Below are 20,845 nucleotides of genomic sequence, written 5' to 3'. Positions count from 1 at the left end.
TTTTCTTTCCAAAAATAATAACATCAAGGCAAATTAGCATAAGTGGAAAAAATAGCGTAAGTGGTAATACCTTCCAATAGTCTGCTTGTATTTTCCCTTTCTTGGGATCTAGTTGGATCTAGTTGGACTGAATCTAAACAGGAATTTTATTGGGAATAACCCCTTTGAAGTTTCATGGGTCCTTGCCTGTAATAAAAGAAAATCCAAATTAGTTTAGTTATGAACAGTATCCCTTGTTAATTTCATCTCAAGATCTCTTATATACCAGGGATTAGTGTCCGCGATTACCCATTAGAGGTTTCTTTCGATCAACACAAATCAAAAATATATCTTTTAGGGACACAGTACCTTCCTTATACTCGCATAGGTTCATCTTGTACAGACCCAAACTATCCCTTGGAATTTGTGGTTACAAATTCTTTTAAAAAGATTATATGCAAGAATTGAATAAGTTATTATTTCACAAATGCAGCTTTTATTGCCCGTTCATGGGATGAAAGCCTGCTAGCTATTTTTATAAAAAAAATAGCACCTAAAGATCCATGACAGGTGCTTGGTTAATGGTATTCACAGCTTCATTTTTAATCCATGTACTCGCCATTCCGTTTGTAGTAATTGTCTGCAGTGTTATCGGCAACTCCTGCCTCCACGACCTTTGTAACTTTCTTCTTCGGGGCCATGCTCTTTAATTGCAAGTATCCAAAAGGGGATTTTGGCTAAGGAGCTTGGGGTTAATTAGATTGATAGAAATTTGATTGATGGGGGAAGGCGATCACCAAGAATTTAGGAAAATCGAGAAGAGTCTTGATTCCACAGAGAAATAGGATAGAAGGGATGGGGGATTCGAATTCAAGAGCTCGTGGAGTATCCTCCTTGTCTTTGTGACGAGGGTTATCATCCTCGCGCTTCTCTTGCCCACTTCCTCTCACTTTATACTCTTGAGAAGGGCCTCTCCTCTCTGTTTGGACAGCCTCAACCACTTCTCATGCCTCATATTTATAGATAAATTGAAGGAGAAGGGTTGTGCCCAATAAGAAAAGCTCTTTATGGAGGGTATCTTGGCAAATCAGCAATCTAGAAGTTTTCAAGATGCAATTTGATGCTAGTGATTTGATCTTTGAGGCCCAAAGAGGTTGCCAAAAATGTCATGACTAATTCGCCTGGCTCTCAAATGATCTTGCTTCAATCTAAGCCTCTCGTCAAATTGAGAAGAGGGGGAGATTGCTAGAGTTAACTGTTGAAATACTGAAGGTGAATTCAAGTTTTTTAATTCAAAATTAGAGATGCCAAAATTGGGGGGTTCATGTGCTGTTTTTTTCCATAAAAAAGGGGGGCAGCCTATTCATGATGTCTTCTTCTCCTTTTTCTTTACTCATAAGCTTTTTGAGCTTTTAAAGTTTAAAGCATTGTGATTTATTTGACTTGTCAAGTTTAAAATGTGTTTGGTCAAATTCGACTTACGGGTCACAACTCTCGTTCATGCGATAACTTTTGTGACGAATGACTACAGTCCTTGTCAATCCGAGAAAATGTCCGGTTATGAACCTTGGACCATTTTTCTTGAGATCTTCTCCATTTAATGATCTAGAGTTCTTCAAGTCCATTTTGTGAGAAGTCAGGATATCACAATACTCTCTAGCTCCTTCTCCACGGTGTTTTTCCATTGGGGTTGCTGAAGAGCCTTTTGCCAACTATCTGGCTCACAGTGCGCAATGATAACCAAGCCTACATATTAGGGTTGTAATAAATAGGTTGTTCATGTGTTGTGTAAGATTTCAATTGTTCTTGAGCATAAGTAGCAATAACTCGTTAGGGTTGGTGATATTCTTGAGTACAACTTTGTGGGTCACCAACAAGAATCAAACCAAAATCTTCATGTGCAAGGCCATTTGTACCAACATCCAAATACTTTGAGATGAAACTAGTCCTACTTTGCAAGGTCTGCCAATCAAGAGGCCCATCAAACCTAGTCTATCTATAGGTAAATATGTATTCCTCATAAGAATCAATATCATGACTCCACTGGTCATGACTCTATCGGCTTACATTCATCTTCATCATAGGTGCTTCCAATGTCAACAAGATTAGGAAAGTAAAAGGGTTTATCCTGATAGCACCAAGCTAGATTTGCAAAATCAACCTAGTCAAAAATAGTTGTGCAATAGAGATAGCCCACAACAATACATGTTTCCATGTAGCATTGTAAAGATGGATGCCACTTCAATGGAAATTAAAATAGGACTAACAAGAAATGTTGGAAACCATAGCTTGCCATTTCTTAGTTCAAGATGTCTTACAACCAAGAATTACAAGAGATGTTAAAGCTATGGAAGGTTGAGAATCAATTGATGATGTCTACTACAAGGAACTCACCCCTTACAATGGTGGGGAAGGAAATACCTTCAAGCTCCAAGAAGTGGAAATGTGCAAGAATGATTAAAAGATGATTTACATTGGCACCCTCTTGCCTTTTATACTCCAATCCAAGCTAGGGTAATTTCCTAATTAAAGCAACATGAAAATTGCTTTATTACAATCCATCTCTGCCCAAAAAGTTTTGTCCTCAAAACTTTGAAAGGGTGAAAGGACAATGAATGGTAAGTGGTACAAAAGTAAGAAGCCAATGCTGAATATCTTTGTTGAAGTTGTCCATTGAAGAAGATAATCTTCCATTGAAAAGAATTTCCAAAATAAGCTCAAAACAGTGGAAATCTGGAATGATGTCCTGAACAGGGTAGGGATAATAAATGACCCATAACTTTTGACTGAAATGGTGGAATGTCACATTTGAGGGATAGAAATGAAGTATACTTCATAAGAATCCATTCATATCAACAAAATCCAAGTTTTATGTTGGTAGGTCAATTATTTTCATGATAGAAAATTAATATAGCAAGCTATCCACCACTGTGCAATGAACTAACTATCTTCTTGAAGAAGCCATGGAAACTGATCCAAATAAGTAGCATGTTGCCAAGATTATTCTTCCATAGGCAATCCCTTCCATTTGACAAGATATTCCATAACAATACGGTTCCTTAGAACCTTCTCTCTCTTGCCAACAATTATTTTGGGCTCATAGATGATTAAGCCATCTTCATCAAGAGGAGGCAATTCTTCAAGAACTTATATGTTAGGTCCAATGTACTTCTTGAGTTGAAACACATGAAAAACATTATGAATGCGTGTGGTAGAAGGTAAATCAAGTCAGTAAGCAAGATCCCCAACTTTCTTAATGATTTGATATGGACCATAATAACGATGAGCAAGCTCATTATGCCTTGAGAGAAGCGTAACGAGATTTAGGTACTTTCAAGAATACCCATTCTCCTTCTTCAAAAGCCACATGCCTTATTTTATCATCCACATATGATTTCATTGTCTCTTATGCCTTCTTGATATTTTCTTTGCATTGCTTCATGAAGGCTTCCATTTTCTCCAACTCTTCTCTAGCAAGAGAATTCACTTCATCATGAAACTATGCTGAAGGTACTTGGACTTTATATCCATATAATGCCTCAAATGGTGGCATACCAATACTCATATGATGAGTATTATTATAACAAAACTCCACAAGATGAATCCAATGATCCCATGCATTCTGTGTACAATGGCAAAAGTGTTTGAGGTAGATTTCTAACCATTTATTGACCCTTTCAGTTTGGCCATCTGTTTGTGGATGATAGGCAGTGCTTGGAGTTAGTTTTGTACCCATGGAAGTAAATAGACTTTTCCAAAAATTTCCCATAAACTTAGAATCCCTATCAGAAACAATCCTCATAGGTAATCCATGAAGTCTGAAAATCTCTTCCATGAATTGATCTACCACCTGTTTGGCTAAATATTGGACTTTGGTAGGTATGAAGTGCACTGATTTTGTAAGACGATCAACCACAACAAAAATACTATTCTAGACCTACTAAGTGGTAGGAAGTCACGTAATAAAATCCATGCTAATATCAGTCCATTTACCATGTGGAATAGGCAAAGGCTAAAGTAGACCACTAGGCAATAGATTTGAGTCTTTATTCTGTGGCATGGTAAACACTGCATCACATATTCCTTGACATCTTTCAAAATTCCTTTCCAATAGAAGCATTTATGGATCTTGTCAAAGGTTTTAAACAATCCAATATGTCTTGCCAAAGGAGAAGAATGCATCTCCTGTAAGATTCGAGATTTAAATGATGACTAAGGGGTCAAATATACTCTCCCTTTAAACCAAAGAAGTCCATTTTGCCATTTGAAATTGGAAAATTTAGATCCATCATCTTGCTGTAATTTCTTCATAATATTGGCAGTGTGCTCATCTAAAAGATATTCTTCTTGAATGTCTTGGATCCAATCCTTATGTATGGTAGAAATGCTAGAAACAGAACATGCCCACATCCTGGATAAAGCATCAGCCACTTCATTGTCCTTGCCTACCATATAAGAAATCTCAAAATCATATCCTTGATGTGTAGCTAACCACCATCTTTGTTTGGAAGAAATATTTTGCTAAGATAGGAAATATTTTAGCACACAATGGTCGCTCTTCACCTTAATGGCTGCCATAAATGTAGTGATGCCACTTCTTGATCGCATGAAGAATGGCTAACATTTCCTACTCATAGACATGGAGCTCTCTTTCTTGATAATCCAACTTCCTACTTTCATAAGCAATAACACCATGGTCTTGGCATAAAATAGCCCCAATACCTCTGCCACTAGCATCAGCAAATATAGTGAACTCCTTGGAAAAGTTTGGGCACACTAAAATAGGTGCTGAAATGAGTAAACTTTTTAGCTCATTGAAACTCTTTGGAAAAGTCTGGGCACACTAAAATAGGTGCTGAAATGAGTAGACTTTTCAGCTCATTGAAACTCTTAGTGGCTGTAGCATCCCAAAAGAAAGCTTCTTTTTTCAATCTATCCGTAAGAGGAACTGCTACATGGGCATAATTCTTGATGAATCTTCTATAGAAAGAAGATAATCCAATAAATCTTGGTAGTGAAGTAGAATTCTATGGAATAGGCCAATCCTTGATGCACTGAACTTTCTTTGAACTTTCTTTGGATCAACCATAATCCCTTTCTCACCAACTATATGACCCAAGTATTCTACTTCATCAGCCATAAAAGTACACTTGCTTTCTTTTGCAAAGAGCTTGTGTCTTCTTAGGGTAATAAGGACTTCTCTGACATGCTTCAGATGTTCTTTTCTATTCTTACTATATATGAGAATGTCATCAAAGAATACCAAGACTGATTTATACAAGAATGGATGCAAAATCTTGTTCATAAGAGCCTGGAAAGTTGCAGGTGCATTTGAAAGTCCAAATGGCATAACTAGGAAGTGGTAGAGACCTCTTTCTATTCTAAAATTTGTCTTGTACTCATCCCTTGCTTTCATCCTAATTTGGTGATATCCTGACCTTAAGTCAATCTTTGTGAAAACTCTTACATCTTTGAGCTCATCCAACAAATCATCAATGCGTGAAATTGGGTACCTGTTCTTTATGGTGCTCTTGTTTAAGTTTCTATAATCAATACACATCCTAAACGACCCATCTTTCTTTTTGACAAGTAATACAAGAGAAGCAAAAGGTGATTGACTAGGCTGAATAAACCCCATTTCCAGCAAGTCTTTAACGTGTTTCTCTACTTCTTCTCTCTCATACTTGGATAACCTGTAAGGAGGTTTGTTGATGGGTTTAGTGTCAAGCATTAGATCAATAGGATGATCTACTTCTTGCTGAGGAGGCAATGATGTAGGTGGCTAAAATATATCCGCAAAATCTTCCAAAATTTTACATAAACATGGATCTTGCTCCTTAGGTGAAGTAGATTGCTAATTTTCATTTGCCTTTGATAGAAGAAGTGTGAAAACGTAAGACATAGAATTAATTCCCTTCTTCATCTTCTTCTTGCCGATTATTTCCACTTGCTTTCTCTCCATGCCATTTAGTTTTACTTGCTACCCATTCCAAGTAAACTCTCTGAACATCTCATTTAGATCCAAAGAAAATTTTCCAGTTGTTTAAGCCAATTGCAACCAATGATGATATCAATAGGACCCATTTCTAGGACAATCAAGTCCATCATAATAGTGCAAGTCTGTGATAATTCAATAGGAGTCTGCATATCTCTTTACTCAACTCTTGGGCACCATTAGCTACTTGTACCTTCAGTGGAGCTTCTATCTTGAGGTAGTAACTTCAGCTCATACAATGATTTGGCATTGACAAAACTATATGTGCTGCCCGTATCAATGAGAATATGGGCAACCTTTGAATTTATAGTGCCTTTAAGTCGAAGTGTACTTTCACCTTTACAACCCAACCATGCATCCTGAGATATGGAACATAACATGGCTGACAAGTAACCATAGAAGAATCATCAATCTTGATCCACTAGGATCAAATGGACCACTTGGATCATAAGGAAAATTAGTAACCGGCTCTAAATCCTCCTATGTGTCCTAATCATCATGCTTATGCATCTCATCACAAGTAGGAACTACCTCTACTTGCAAAAGATGTCCTTCTTGTGTCTCCTCTTCATCAGAGTAGTCTTCAATATTCAGCATATTAGACTTTGCTATATATCCCTTGCACTTTTGCTTGTGCTCAAGAGACCATTTCTCCCCACATTTGTAACATATACCCTTGGATTTATCATTAGGAAGTGCCTTGTTATTGTTCTTATTGGGATATTGCCTATTTGCACCTTCAGCCCTTTTGAAATCTCCTTTTGGATCAGCATTATATCTAAAATTATTGCCCTATTTTGAAGCATATGTTGTAGGATAAGTTGGCACCTTGCTAGAATTATTTTGAAACCTGTTTTCAACTCTAAATCCTTCTCTTTGTTGGTTGAACTGCTATACAAATCTCATATGATGATTGTATTGATAATTCATTCCTGTTTTGGGCTCAAATGAAGTCAAATCTCTTCTATACTTTTGGCTATGCCTCTAAGCATATTGAATGGCTGCATGAACATTTGTAGGCTTAGCTGCCCCTACTTCAGCTAAAAGGTTTTGATCAAGACCAAAAATGTATTTGTTCAATTTGGCTGAATCGGAAATGCCTTCCACATACATGGAGAGGTTTAAAATTTGTTGGAATACTCCCTCACGGTAGAACCCCTTTGCCTAAGATCATACCATTTCCTTTCAAGCCTTTCCTTCTCCATTGGTGACACAAACACTTGAGTCATGGCCGATTTGAAGTCCTCCCAAGATTGAAAATTCTCTCCAATCTTGCTCATGTATCTCCACCACGTATGCACATAACCCTCTAGGTGTAGGGCTGCATAACAAATCTTTGCTTGATCATTACGTGGGTAGAGAGTGAAATACATTTCTAATTTGTTGAGCCATTCTTCAAGTTCGGTCGGTGAAGGGTTATCTCCTTTAAAATTGGATATATTGGCCTTGTCCTTGTATTCCTTATCATAATGATAGTGTTGCCCATTATGGTTGGTATATCCAAAAGATTATTGTCTATTAAAATGATCACTCATTGCTTGTTGTCCATGATTATGTGTAGATGAATGCTTTCCATTTCCATTATTTTCGAAAGATTGACGACCAAACAATGAGTGTCCATGCGAATGTTGGTTATGAGTGGATATCCCATGTGGCAACTATCTTCTTGATCTTCAGCATGCTGGAAACTGTCTCCTTTCCTTGCTTTATCATGTGCATATTGCCCTTGATCATCTCTTGCATGAGGAACTTGGGTATGTTGAGAACCAAACTCTTTGTAAAAGGGAGGACACCCATGTACAAACTCATTTCTATCATCATATAGGGAATAATCTTGTTGTCCTTTATCTCTTGAACTAGTAAAGTTGGGCATGTTCCTTCCAAGAATTGGTATGAGGCTGAACTGAATCATTCACCTTAGAAGGTCCTCCATGTTCAAAAGTTGATGGTATATGCTGATGGACTATTTTGAACCTCACATTACCATGAACAATAGGTACATCTTCAGCATGAAAAAGTGGATTGCCTTGAAATTTGTTACCCAAGTTGTTGAATATTGTGACCAGCTATTCAAATTTGGCATCCATTCTATGGCTTTGTTATTCCATGTGTGTAATCATCTTACCCAATTTTGTCATCCATTGAATGTGTGAGTTGGATTAAACATTCATTCATGTTACCAATTTGCTTTGATAATTGTTGGAAGTCATTGGAATCATGGGTGACATTTGCTTCAATTCTGGGCTCAATGTCATAGGGAACCCTTGGCTAATGGCCTCTTCATTTGTTGTACTATTGCCTATAAATTCTTCTCCCTGATGTGTGGCTCCAATGGTAGGATTAGCTTCAGCATGGTAATCTTCTAGACCTTCGTTAATGGGCTCCAATACTTGATCTTTCTTCTTGTTCCTTGCCATCATGGAAACTGTGACAATTCAGGACTACCTGATAATGAATGGTCAATATCCAAAGCTATTCTCCTCCAATCTAAGTTCTTGATAGCTCCATACGAAGCTAATAACATGTAGATATACATATTTACTGAAATAATAACTTTGGAAGAGGTATGTGGTTGCTTCAGATCAAAATAGTGTACCCTGCCAACCAGTCCCAGTGTTGTCTACAGTGACCACCTGTCACTAAAATGGCCAAAACTTCGTCCTCTACACAATGAGCATAAGAACCAATATTTTAGAGTATTAGACAACAACCTGTAATAGCCTATAAGTTCACTGTTTGGACCTTGTTTCAAACCTTTTGGTCATAGATCATCAAAAACCACCTAAGGGAACTGAAGTATGACCTGGAGGCTCAATCATCTACTTGGATTCAACTTCAAAGTACATGTAGACCTGTATATATGATCAAATTGTCAATGACTGCCCTACTTTGCTCTATTTGGTACCATAAGCCTTCACGTCTTTATTCACTCTTTCCCAAGTGTTCTTCCATGGTCCACCACCTATGGTGAGGGATAAAATGGTAGGACGGGCACCTAAATGGGCTTTGAAACTCTGGAAGGTGTGCAAAGTTCCTTCCAGGCCAGGTTGTGCACCCCTACAAAGTCATAAATAGTAAGGGAGGGTCACCTCTCTTTTGTCTTGCTATCTCGTCTGGCTTCGACCTTTTTCCTCGATCGAAATATACATGGCAGAGCTAGTGTTCTAACAATCAAGGCATGAAATGCATGGCTAAATCACGATTTTTTCGCTTAATGGTATGCAAGAATTGAAAGAGAAAAATGTATGAAAAATGAGGATAAGAAAGGTTTACTAATAGTAATCAGTGACTCACTAGTTTACTATGCTTACCTTTTACAATTTATTGGGTACTCTCAACAGGTTGAATCACAAAAGACCCCAAAGTTAGAGGTTAAGCAATTCTTTAGCATCAATGAAAGGAAATTGCATGAGTTTATAATATGGATTGATCAAGCAACAAGGCAAGGAGTAATTATTCAATCAATGTCAATGGGCTGATTTATTGATCAATTCATGCTTGGTTACTTGAGCATTATGGTTCAATCAATCAATGATGAAATTGAAGCTCAATGTAATCAATCAATGATCAATCAACAATGCAATAGTACTCTACTTAACCTCTCCTTTAGCAATAGGAAATGCAACAACAATTGAATGAAGGTTGGAGAGATTTAAGAAGAGTACTAGGAATACCTCTTTCAATGATTGAAGAAGAATACTTGTTTGAGTCATTCCTTAGTCACAAAGATGATAGATCTTCCTCTTGAATAAAACAGTTGATCATGAGAAGAGTAGCTCCATAACCAACTCATTAGCTTCGAATTTGATCCATGAATGAAATATAGATCAAGACTTCAGCTCCATTGAATAGCATAGATGATAATCCCTAAAATTTGAAACCTATTTGATGAAGATTTTAGTAAATTTCTTCAATCCCTGTCATAGTTGCAATCCAAGAGAAGATTGAGCTTCAATCTTGAATACATTACTTGGATTCTTCAATATCTTGAGTGGTTGAAGTAGAAGGAAGATCCCTGAAGTGTTTTAGAGAAAAAGCCCCATGAAATTGAAGGAATTAATCCAAAAATTGGATTCCTAAAGCTTGCTACCCTGTTTTGACTCCATAGCCACCATTCTTTGAAGCTTCACGTCCAAGAATGCATCAATGTTGGTCCCTTGAGTGTTGAAGAAGCTCCAGGGAGCTTGATAGAGTAAAATCCCTTTGATCTTTTGAATAAATTTTGGAAAACTCATTGATGTCCTGAATCTGCCATAGCTAGGGTTTGAGAGATCAAGAATGTTCAAGAGAATGAGATATAGTTCAATATGCTTGTTAGAAGGCTCAGAGAATCATTATCATAGCTTGCAAAAGCCATAGCCAATGCCACATGTTGTAGATTTTCGTGGAGGAAGAGAGGATCAATTTCACGCAAAATGTGCAAATTCAGCCTGTTGTACCATTGATGATAGTTGCCTTGATCAAGGCATATGGCTACCCTATGGAAATCTTAAAGCATGAAGAATAAGGTCTTGGAGGTCACTTGAACCATTGAAGGGCATGAGAGAAGAAAAAAGTCAAGATCCACCATGAAAGCTTGAAGAAATCTTGAGAGAAAGAAGAGAGAGAAGTTGGTCCCAAAAAGTAATCAAGGTTAAACCCCTGTAATGCCAGTTTGGACTCCAGTTAGAGTCAAAAACCTTCAAAATGGACCTCCATTTGACCACGTCCTGCTATTTTGACCAAGAACCTCCATCTTCCTCAAGATCTTCTTCAAGAAGCCACCAAAATTAGTTCCGACTTGTTGCAGAGATCTCTGACTAGTCACGGTTTGAACTCTACCAAACCCTGTGACCAAATCTTAGTGCTCCCATTAACTAGTTTGTGTCCCTCTGACTAAATTCTCCATGAAAATGACTCTTCCCATGGATCGAAGTCCATGCTCTGATACCAATGTAAAGATGGATGCCACTTCAATGGAAATTAACATAGGAGTAACAAGAAATGCTAGAAACCATAGCTTGCCATTTCTTAGTTCAAGATGTTTTACAACCAATAATTACAAGAGATGTTGAAGCTATTGAAGCTTGAGAATCAATTGATGATGGCTAATGCAAGGAACTCACCCCTTACACTGGTGGAGAACGAAATGCCTTCAAGCTCCAAGAAGTGGAAATGTGCAAGAATGATTAAAAGATGATTTAGATTGGCACCCTCTTGCCTTTTATACTTCAATCCAAGCTAGGCTATTTTCCTAATTAAAGCAACATGAAAATTGCTTTATTACAAGCACCACACAAGCACAATTATTAGCCTTGTAGAGCAGCATGCATTCTACTATTTTGCCATACCTAGATCTATTCAATATTCAGGCTTTGTTTACATATCTACTATTAGTTTATGGATCACATGTGATGATGAATGCTATTAGATGCATTTAGTATTCAAACTTTTCTTCCACACTTTCAAATATCTACTATCTATGGATCCCTTTCAAAGCCTTGGTACTATGTACACTTTATATGATCTATTCATTACATAGACTATGCTTCCACATTCTCAGAGACCTACTATCTAATTATGGATCACTTTAGTGTGTCACTACATGAAATCTAATTATCATGAACCAAAAGATGAATTATGATTATGGAAATCGTCCTACTTCCATGCTCAAATAGCATATTGGTGTGCCCTATACATTGTAGCCACTTGCACTTTCCAACCTCCTCACTTACAAGATAACAATATTCATCATCAATCCCGGTGTCAATTGCCTTGCTACTTGAGTTAACAATTTCCAAACCAACATATACATGTTTGACATAATTATGTATGTAGAAGTTTCCTTGGATTGTAAATAGATCGCATGCTCAAATGCTTGTTTTTCTGACTCTACATTGCCATGTGTGCAACACGCCCCTAGCAAATAGGACCAAATAGCTATACCTACCTTGATAAGCATTCCTAACAAGAAACTTTGTATCCTCTCAAAGTCACCTGCACATCCAAGAAGGTCTATCGTAGTGGTGTAGTGCTTTGAGTCTAAAGATAAACCAAACACTCTGCTCATAGACTTGAAACACTCAACACCTTTGGTGACACAGCCAATATGAATGCAAGCTAAGAGAAGAGATAGGAAGGTCACTTGGTCTAGATCATAACTTTCCAATTGTGCTTCCTAGAACATGTAAAAACTATTATTACAATTTCCTTGTTGTGCATAGCTAGAAATGCACACATTTCCATGACATAGCATAAGGACAAACAAGTCCAGCCAATATTGCTTGACCATTTGCCATGTTTGCACAACTCTCATAAGCACTAAGGAGAGTATTTGCAAGGGTTATGTTCATCTCATAACCTATAGATACAATATTCAAATGCAATTTTGTACAAGCCTCTAATTCTCCTACTTCATAGTGAGCTTGTAGAACAAGCATCAATACAAGCACCATTCTAGAGATATTTTGCATTATCCCTGCTCTAAGTATGTCGTGAACATTGCATTCCATAACATAGTGTTGAGCTCGGACAAACCACTTTTTTTAAAAAAATGCTTCAATAATGCTTCTACACTTGCCATAAAGAGTCACTCACAAGGGTGCTATTGACAAATACATTTGCAATTAAGCCCTTTCTATCGACATGCAATGCTCTCAAAATTTTCAATCTTTACATTATTTCAATTGGATGTCCATTTGAGGCATTAGCTTCTCTTTGCAAGTGCACAACATGCTCACAACATGATTGTAGTATAATGAGAAAAGTTTGTTGGTTTGGATTGACACTCTCCTCTTGCATTTGTTTGTGAAGTTGTAATGCTTTCTCATTTTTCCCATGTTTGAGATATGCTAATATCATAACATCCACAACACCACATTACATTGGGACAATACATAAAATGTGCACTCAACTTCTTGTATGTATTCACATTTACCATACACATTTACAAGACTACTCCCAGCAAAGACATTTGCAACAATTCCCTATTTTTGAGCATCTGCATGTAATTCTTTCCCATTTGCAAAGCTACTTCTTTTTGTCCATGTGTCAAAGGGACCATACCTTCTTCTCATGGAAAATTACCACATTCTTGAAAATCCATAACAAAGGGGTGTCCATTTGAGCCAACAATCTTTGCTTGTATTTTTCTATACAACTATAATTTCAAATGTTCCTTGTTCAACAAATGCAAAAGGCATGGAATTCCATGATACAAGGTCATGGTGGTGTAGAGCACAAAACAAATTCTTTGCTTCAACAATATCTCCATATTTTCCATAAATACTAACAACTGTATTACCAACCTCAATGTTCACAAAACAAAACCAAACCTCACAACATCCACATGTAGTGCTTTACCTATGATTGACATCTTGGCAAGCTCCTCCTCACTAAGAATAGATGCAACTCTTCCAAATAATGATTGAAGAGCACTCACAAGTGTTTGCTAGTTTGGGCTTACACCTTTCTTTTGCATCAAACTGTATAGGCATAGGGCATTCCCTTCTTGGCCTTGGTTGACATACACTATAAGCATTGCATTCTACAACCCAACATCCAATTGATAAACCTCAACAAATACATTCTTAGCTTTTGTAATGCTTGTCAAAAGTGAGGATCTAGAGCATGGTAGGAGCTATGGGGATGAAAAATGAATATACAACTCATGATGACATAGACTTAGATAGGGCAAGCATCATATTCTATTCTCAACACCCCCCTCAAATGATGAGTTCCTACACCTACTAGCATTTGCCCCCCTACATGTGGACATGGACCAAGAGACTAGCTCTTTGGTAGCCTTAGTCAGGTCAAGATTAAGACTTTACATTTTTGATAGGGTTTGTTACATCCACTATGGGAAGTAAATCCACTAAGGGAATATGAGATCCATTATGGGAATATTCTTTGTTGTTAGCAGCGGAGATTTCTTTATCTTCTTTATGCTTCTTTGGCATCCTTTGCTTTTCTCAATCTTCTGGGTGTCTTTGATCTTCTTGGACTCCTTCTTGGTCTTCATGCTCTTCATTATCTTGTGCTCTAGTCTTCTTTGTGAGGTCCTTTTGGTCTTCTTTCTTAGTGAGTTTGAGATGGGTACATTGCTGTGACTTGACATGACTTGTTGAACTATTTCATAAATCTTGGGATACATAGCTTTTGGGATTTCATATGGCTTTGACTCATGACTTGACATTACATTGGATTTTCTTCTGAGATCATACAACATCTTGTCCTTCATTTTTCTTGCTTTGTCACTCTTTACTTTGCTTGTAGCTTCTTTGACTTTAACTTTGCTCTTCTTGTCCTCCTCAAGCAAAGGTATCATTATTTTTGAGGTAGCAGAAATGTCTTTGAGGTCTTCATAATAAGATCATTGATTGATCTTCAAAACAAGTAAATCCAACCATCCCTACAAGTGAAACAACTAGTTCTTCCATGTAGTATAAATGAGTAGTATGAGTCATGTTACCCTTCATGAAAAACATCTGCTTAAATTTCTTCATGCTTGGCATTTTTTGATAGGAAATCAACTTCAAATGATCAGCAATCCAGATTATCTTGGCTATGCTAAAAAAGCACAACTGCCAAGAAGCACTAAATTAGTATTAAGAGATACTAGTTTGATGTCAGGCTTGACGATGAGCTTGAATCCTTCAAATCTTCATAGATCTTCCCCTTTTTTGCTAGTTTGATGTGCAAATCTTGCTGGGAGCTTGCGCAAGAACTTGGTTCAAGTGGTAGGAGTGAAAATTTGTAGTAAAGATGAGCTTGAAGCTTGAGTGGCTATGGAATCCATAGTAAGGGTTTTTGAACCTGACTGATTTTTCTTCTAGTGCAGCTTGTAGGAGAAAAATTTCTTGAATATATTTTACGAGGAGAGAGCTTACATAGTGAGCTTTCAAAGCCCTATGCTCACAAGATACATCGCGTAGCATAGGAGACGATTCGTCAGTACGAATAGCACATGCAAGGGCAAATAGGGCAGCGACGAACAATCCACACAATGTTGGAGTTAGGGAGGCTCAATTTCATATTGTGATGTACCAAGGAGGAGTTCCCTGAAGTGATAAAGAGATCCACAGAAGAAATCATGATCTAAAATGGCCTCTATTGTGAGATCCAGGAGCTCAATTGGCTGCAAGTCCTATTTGGCTATGGAGGACATATAGAGCAGAAGTTGACTGAGTTGACAATGCTCAACTACAAACGACCTACTGTTGAGCTCTGAGGTGACAAAGAGGAGCTCCAGGAGCAAAAGTAGAGATCACCAGAAGGAAGCTTGTCAAGATCTTGTCTGATTGAAGATATCTAAGAGCTTCAAGTAGGGTGGCTATGGCTGCCAAGCAAGGCAGTGAGAAGGAGTAGGAGATGGGGTTCTAGACTTACGGACTGAGCTCAACTAGGTGAGAGTGAAATGAAGCTAGAGGAGTAGTGCCATGCCCAGATTGGGCTCTAATACCATGTCAAAAGTGTGGATCTAGAGCATGGTAGGAGCTATGGGGAATGAAAAATGAATATACAACTCATGATGACATAGACTTAGATAGACTAATTGTTACATAAGTGAATTAGGTTCCAAGATAGATTAGCTTGGACTCATAAACACGTTCTTGTATAAAATGGATAATGACACTAACAAAGACTCAAACTGATAGTATCATTACCTTGTTATGAGTGTCAACTAAGTACATGCCTTTATAGCTTTTTGGATAGTACCATTCTCCTCACTGTGCATATGGGATTCTGAACAGATCTTCCTAGAGCATACATTTTTTGTCTATCTTCTAGCCTCTTCAGGGATACATCTAGCCTCTATGGGTAAGCATCATTTGCTATTCTCAACTATGTTTCCATACATTCCATACATTATTATAAGATAGTTAACAACCAAAATCTTAGAAGTGAAGCTACGCCGAATCTACAGGCCACTCCTCACATTCGTGTAAATTCTTCAGCTCCCAAGTCCCCCTCCACGAGACCCGTCACCTCATGACACCAGCAGACCATGTGGGATTTAAGAATCCTTCCATGGGATTCCACTCCAAAGGGCCCTTAAAAATATGATTGGCTTACATCTCAAGCTTTATTTATATTGATGTTCATAATTGATGGTTCAAGATGAGGAGCATAGAATCTATGGATAGCTCACAGAGATGGGTGTTTGAACAAAATAGTTTCTTTAGACTTAAGTGGTAATGGTGCAATGGGCAATGTCTGAGTTTTGATAGTAGCCACAAGGATTGTGCAAGCAAGTGCATTGGAAAACATTTCATTAGGAAGATGGAACTCTCATGTTCCATATTCTCTAATTGACCAACCATAGATATCAACAGATCTTGCAAAGATCGAAAAGATTGCAGCTCTGATAGCACCCACCAACCTCAAATAGTTGAGGGGATTCCTAGGCCATGTGGGTTACTACAAAAGGTTCATAGGCCATTTTGCAACAAAGGCAACCTCCTTGCACAAGCTTCTGAGGAAAGATGCAGAGTTTGTTTGAATAGAAGAACGTGACAAAGCCTTCAACACTCTGAAGTAGTGTCTGATTGAGGCACCCATTCTACAACCTCCTGACTGGACGAAAGAGTTCCATGTCCACACTGATGCATCTATTGAAGGCTTAGGCGCCGTTCTTTGCCAGAAGGGTTCTTCGAAGCTAGATCAGCCCATCTATTATGCAAGCTGAAAAGTCAGTGATAGGGAACGGAACTACACAGTGCTATGTGACATTGGTTGGAATGGAAACATAGGATACAAAGACATCAATAGAGCTGTTCTAGCAAAAGGTGTGTTTCCTATGTTGATTCAGGCCATACCAAGGGGGATATGAGAGATTTAGGCATGTTTGGTGGCCATGAAGTTGGTGGACATCTTGAGCCAAGAAGTCTCTCACTAATGAATTCAAGTTAGCCTAGGCAAGCATCCTTGATTGTGGTAGATCATATGAATGGGAGAATTGGTGTATAGCAATAGAGGTAATCCTGATTTTGTTAGGCAAGTGTACAACATGCATCCTAGATACTATTTCTAGCTTTTGAATCAAGTACTTTCCTTATAACACCAAACCTTGCAATCATGAAATGGGGGGTCAAACGGACTCCGATAGATGAATGAACACTTGCATTGAATTTCCAACATTGAAATCCACCTAGGAAAACTCGAGCTCCTTGATCTATTATCTACACAATTTTCACCAAAATTGCCACTTTTATAGCTCTCGGACCACTTTTGCACTTTAAATTTTGCCTTAAAATCAACTCTCACTATGTTAAGGTTAATGACATAGATAACCAACAAAAGAATTAAGAGCCTACCTCCAACTTGGTGGAGTTGGAAATAGTTCCAGTTGTGTGTGCCAAGAAAAGAGAACCAACATTTCAAAAAGAGAATGTTCCACCTACAAAATCTGTCAAGTTCAAGCTCCCAATAGAGCCATAGAGTAGTACAGTACAAGAGAACACATTGCAAAACAATCTAGCACCATAGAAGGTTACATAGACATTCTAAGACATGAAACCAAAAATCCAAGGGTCAAAAGATATAGATGTACCTCCAGTGATAGACACAGTGGTGATGTAGCCCTTGCTTGAAAAAAGAGGAAAAATGAAAGTGGGTATTTCCCTATTTCCCTGCCAATTGGAGAAGTGACCTAAGGATTACCAAACCTACAACTATTACAAAAAATAATAAGGTCCCAAATCTTGTGAAAGAAGTGGATGTGGCCAATACCTTCTTGGATCTAGGAACTCCAAAGAATGGTGTTTGGATAGAAGGATGCTTCATTACAAGTGCATTGATATATGGAGGCTCTTCAATGAACATTATGAGGATGTAATGATGAAAGATATAGGCATGCAACCTACTCAATGGCTAATCAAAGTAGAATCAAGCCTTCAGGTATCCTTCCTTACATAAATACTATAGTTGCCGAAATAGATGACTGGATGATATACTTAGAGGTGGTAAATCCCAACTCTTATGGAACATCTTACCCACTATTACTCAAAATTCCATGGCTATTTGAAGCACCAGCAATGACAGATTGGTTTAAAGGAAAAGAAACCCTAACCCTAAGCAAGGGACTGAATAAAGTGGTGTTGAAGATCTATGGTTTGCAGAAAGGAAATGGATCCACCTCCATAGAAGTCTCTTCTGACTTCTCCAATGAAACAGTACTAGTAGAACATTAGCCAAAGAATATCATGTCAATAATATTTTCCCAAAGGAATCTAAAGCACATCCCCTAATAGTGGGCAGTAAAAAATTACTCGTGAAAGATGCAAATTCATTGTTGATGAGTGAATACCTCCTAACCGGAACCAAGAATGGCTTTTGAAGTTACCTTTGATAGTGAGATAGAGGTATAGATGTATTGCTCTCCCTGTTACATGGCCATAGCAAAGCCAGAGATAGAACTGGAAGATGAAGCAAAGAACATGATTTTCTCTTATATAGCGCCCTCTATAGGGGTAGAGACAAAGTCCAAAGAGGAGGATGGAGAAAATAAAGATGTATATTATGAAAGTGAAGTGGAAGAAGCTATCCAATTAGAAGAGGATACTAATGACCAAGAAGTTCTAGAGGCCACATAAGCTAAAGATCCTATGTTATTGGATAGAATGATTATGATACCGTTAGGACTGCTAAATGAATCTTATCATATCCAAAAGGTTTATAGGAATTGGATTAAGCAAAACAAATCTTCCTTTAGTTGTGGCTCTTATTTCCTTAATCCACCCTTCTTAAGAAAGGATCATGATAATGCACCTTGCCAATAAGCACCAATCTCGTAGTCCAAATAGAACTTACATGGTCCTTGTTCTGTGACATTCCTGGATGCATCCTCAAAATATGAGTTCTCGAGTCAAGACGTAAATAACTCTCAACCAAAATTTGAAACATCCTTGATACCATTTCAATATCCCAAAGAGCTCGACGAGTCCCCACTAAAGATCAAAACTAGTTCTAGTAGAGTATCAAATGAGGACACCACTCCTTTGAAAGAGTTATATCTATACCCAAAAGCAATCCATGGGACCTTCATTTGAGAAGTGGAAGATGAAAAGAAGTTGACTTCTATTGATGCAGATGGGATGGAAAGACATCTCAATCTAGGTAGTAGCCTTGCAGAAGAGGAGCTGTTGACACTTCCTAACCTATTGAAGGAGAATTTGGATGTTTTTTCTTGGTCTTATAAAGACTTAAAGGGGATTAATCCCACTGTATGTTGACATCACATTGACCTAGAGCAGCTTGATGCCACGCGTTGAGCCAAACACACCAATAGTTGCGGGACTTTGGACAGACTTCTATTGTTTTAGAAGCTGAAACTCACTTCGGCGACAATCTCTTACCTTGTTTCTCAACACTCCGCTCTAACTAACCAAGCATCCTTCTCTCTAAACCAAGAAAGCAAGAACACAAGACTAGCTTCGAGTTGTAGTGAACTCACCTAACTTACCTTTTGAAGGCTTGAAGATGGTTCCACGACCACGATCAACACGATCCAATGCCGTCACTCCTTCGCATCCACCACCAAGCACACTAACATGTTGACGAGCTAGTAGAGAAGAATAGAAAAGCAAGAAGACAACGAAGAGCTTCACCTTCCCTCAGTCCCTTCTCAACACACCTCTCACTCTCTCTCTCTTAGTCACTCTCATCAACACAAGGAAAGCAAGATGATAGAATGGAAAGATAGAATAGAAAGCTTGAGTAGTCATATTGATAGAGCTTCCGCAACATGGATGTGCCAAAAGGGGTAAATATATTTGAGACCTCCCACCCTTATATAGACCAAGAATTAGGGTTAGGGTTAGGGCTTTTGTTTTGCATTTAGGGTTTGCATCCCTTTTGCGTTTGGGGTTTCCACAACTATGAATTAGGGTTTGCATCCTCTTTTGGGCATTCTACCTACTTAGTGGGCTCTAGGCCAGGTCAAACATCATTGCATTTCTTCAACATTAGCCTAAATAGACTAATTCTATGCTAATCTAACCACAAATACATGTGCACAACCCACACAACACTTGCAAGTGTGACAAATATAACTACGGGTGATAAATACAACTTGCATGGGAGTGAGCCCGACTCTCTTAAAATAATACATCCATGATAATATGATTATGTCCATGATACACAAGTGCCTAGAATAATACACTAAATCTCCACAAAATAAATATCCACCAAAAAATAGGATCTGGCACTTGCACTTTCAATTTGCCTTCTCAGAATACCGTTAACATTATTTTCCCCCCTAGACAAGTGCCAGTCCCATGGCACTCACATCATAGAGGTAGCATGGAGTAGCTTGCACCGAAGACACAAAATGTTGGGAACAATCGATGAACGAGTAGTGGTCCTAATGGTGGAGAAATGAATGATGTTGATGAAGATTATATTCTTTCTACCACCTTTGGTAATGATGATAGTGCTAGTACTGGGGTAGATGGTGACTAAGGTTGTTGTTGTGGTGACAATCCTATAGAAGTTGGTGATTCTAAAGATTCACTTGAGGTTTAATCATGTTGATGGAGATATCTTGAATGGTCATGGGAAATGATTGGGATATTGTGAAAGATGGGAGATTTGATGTTGATATAGCAGTGATGACATGTGATCCTCTACAAACTTTGAACCTACAAAGTAAAACCTCTCATGCAATCACTCCCTAGGGGAAAGTGCTAGTCTGATGTTTGTGCACAAGACAAATAATGGTGTTGGTTTGGGAGATGGATTGAATCTTGAAGTGTTGTCCCACACCTGAGGACCCAAAACTGTGAATAGGTTATGGTGCAAATACTAAGTGAGTGCATGTGCTTACATAGTCTAATACATAGTTAGAAGACTTCTCCATGGGTGCTTCTATTGATGATGATGCTTGATGAA

Source organism: Lygodium microphyllum, chromosome 29 (assembly GCF_053477565.2).
Source record: "Lygodium microphyllum isolate KBCC chromosome 29, Lygodium_microphyllum_v1.1.10, whole genome shotgun sequence".
Classification (NCBI taxonomy): domain Eukaryota; kingdom Viridiplantae; phylum Streptophyta; class Polypodiopsida; order Schizaeales; family Lygodiaceae; genus Lygodium; species Lygodium microphyllum.
The sequence above is the reverse complement of the archived record's forward strand: the minus strand, read 5'-3'. Positions refer to the sequence as shown.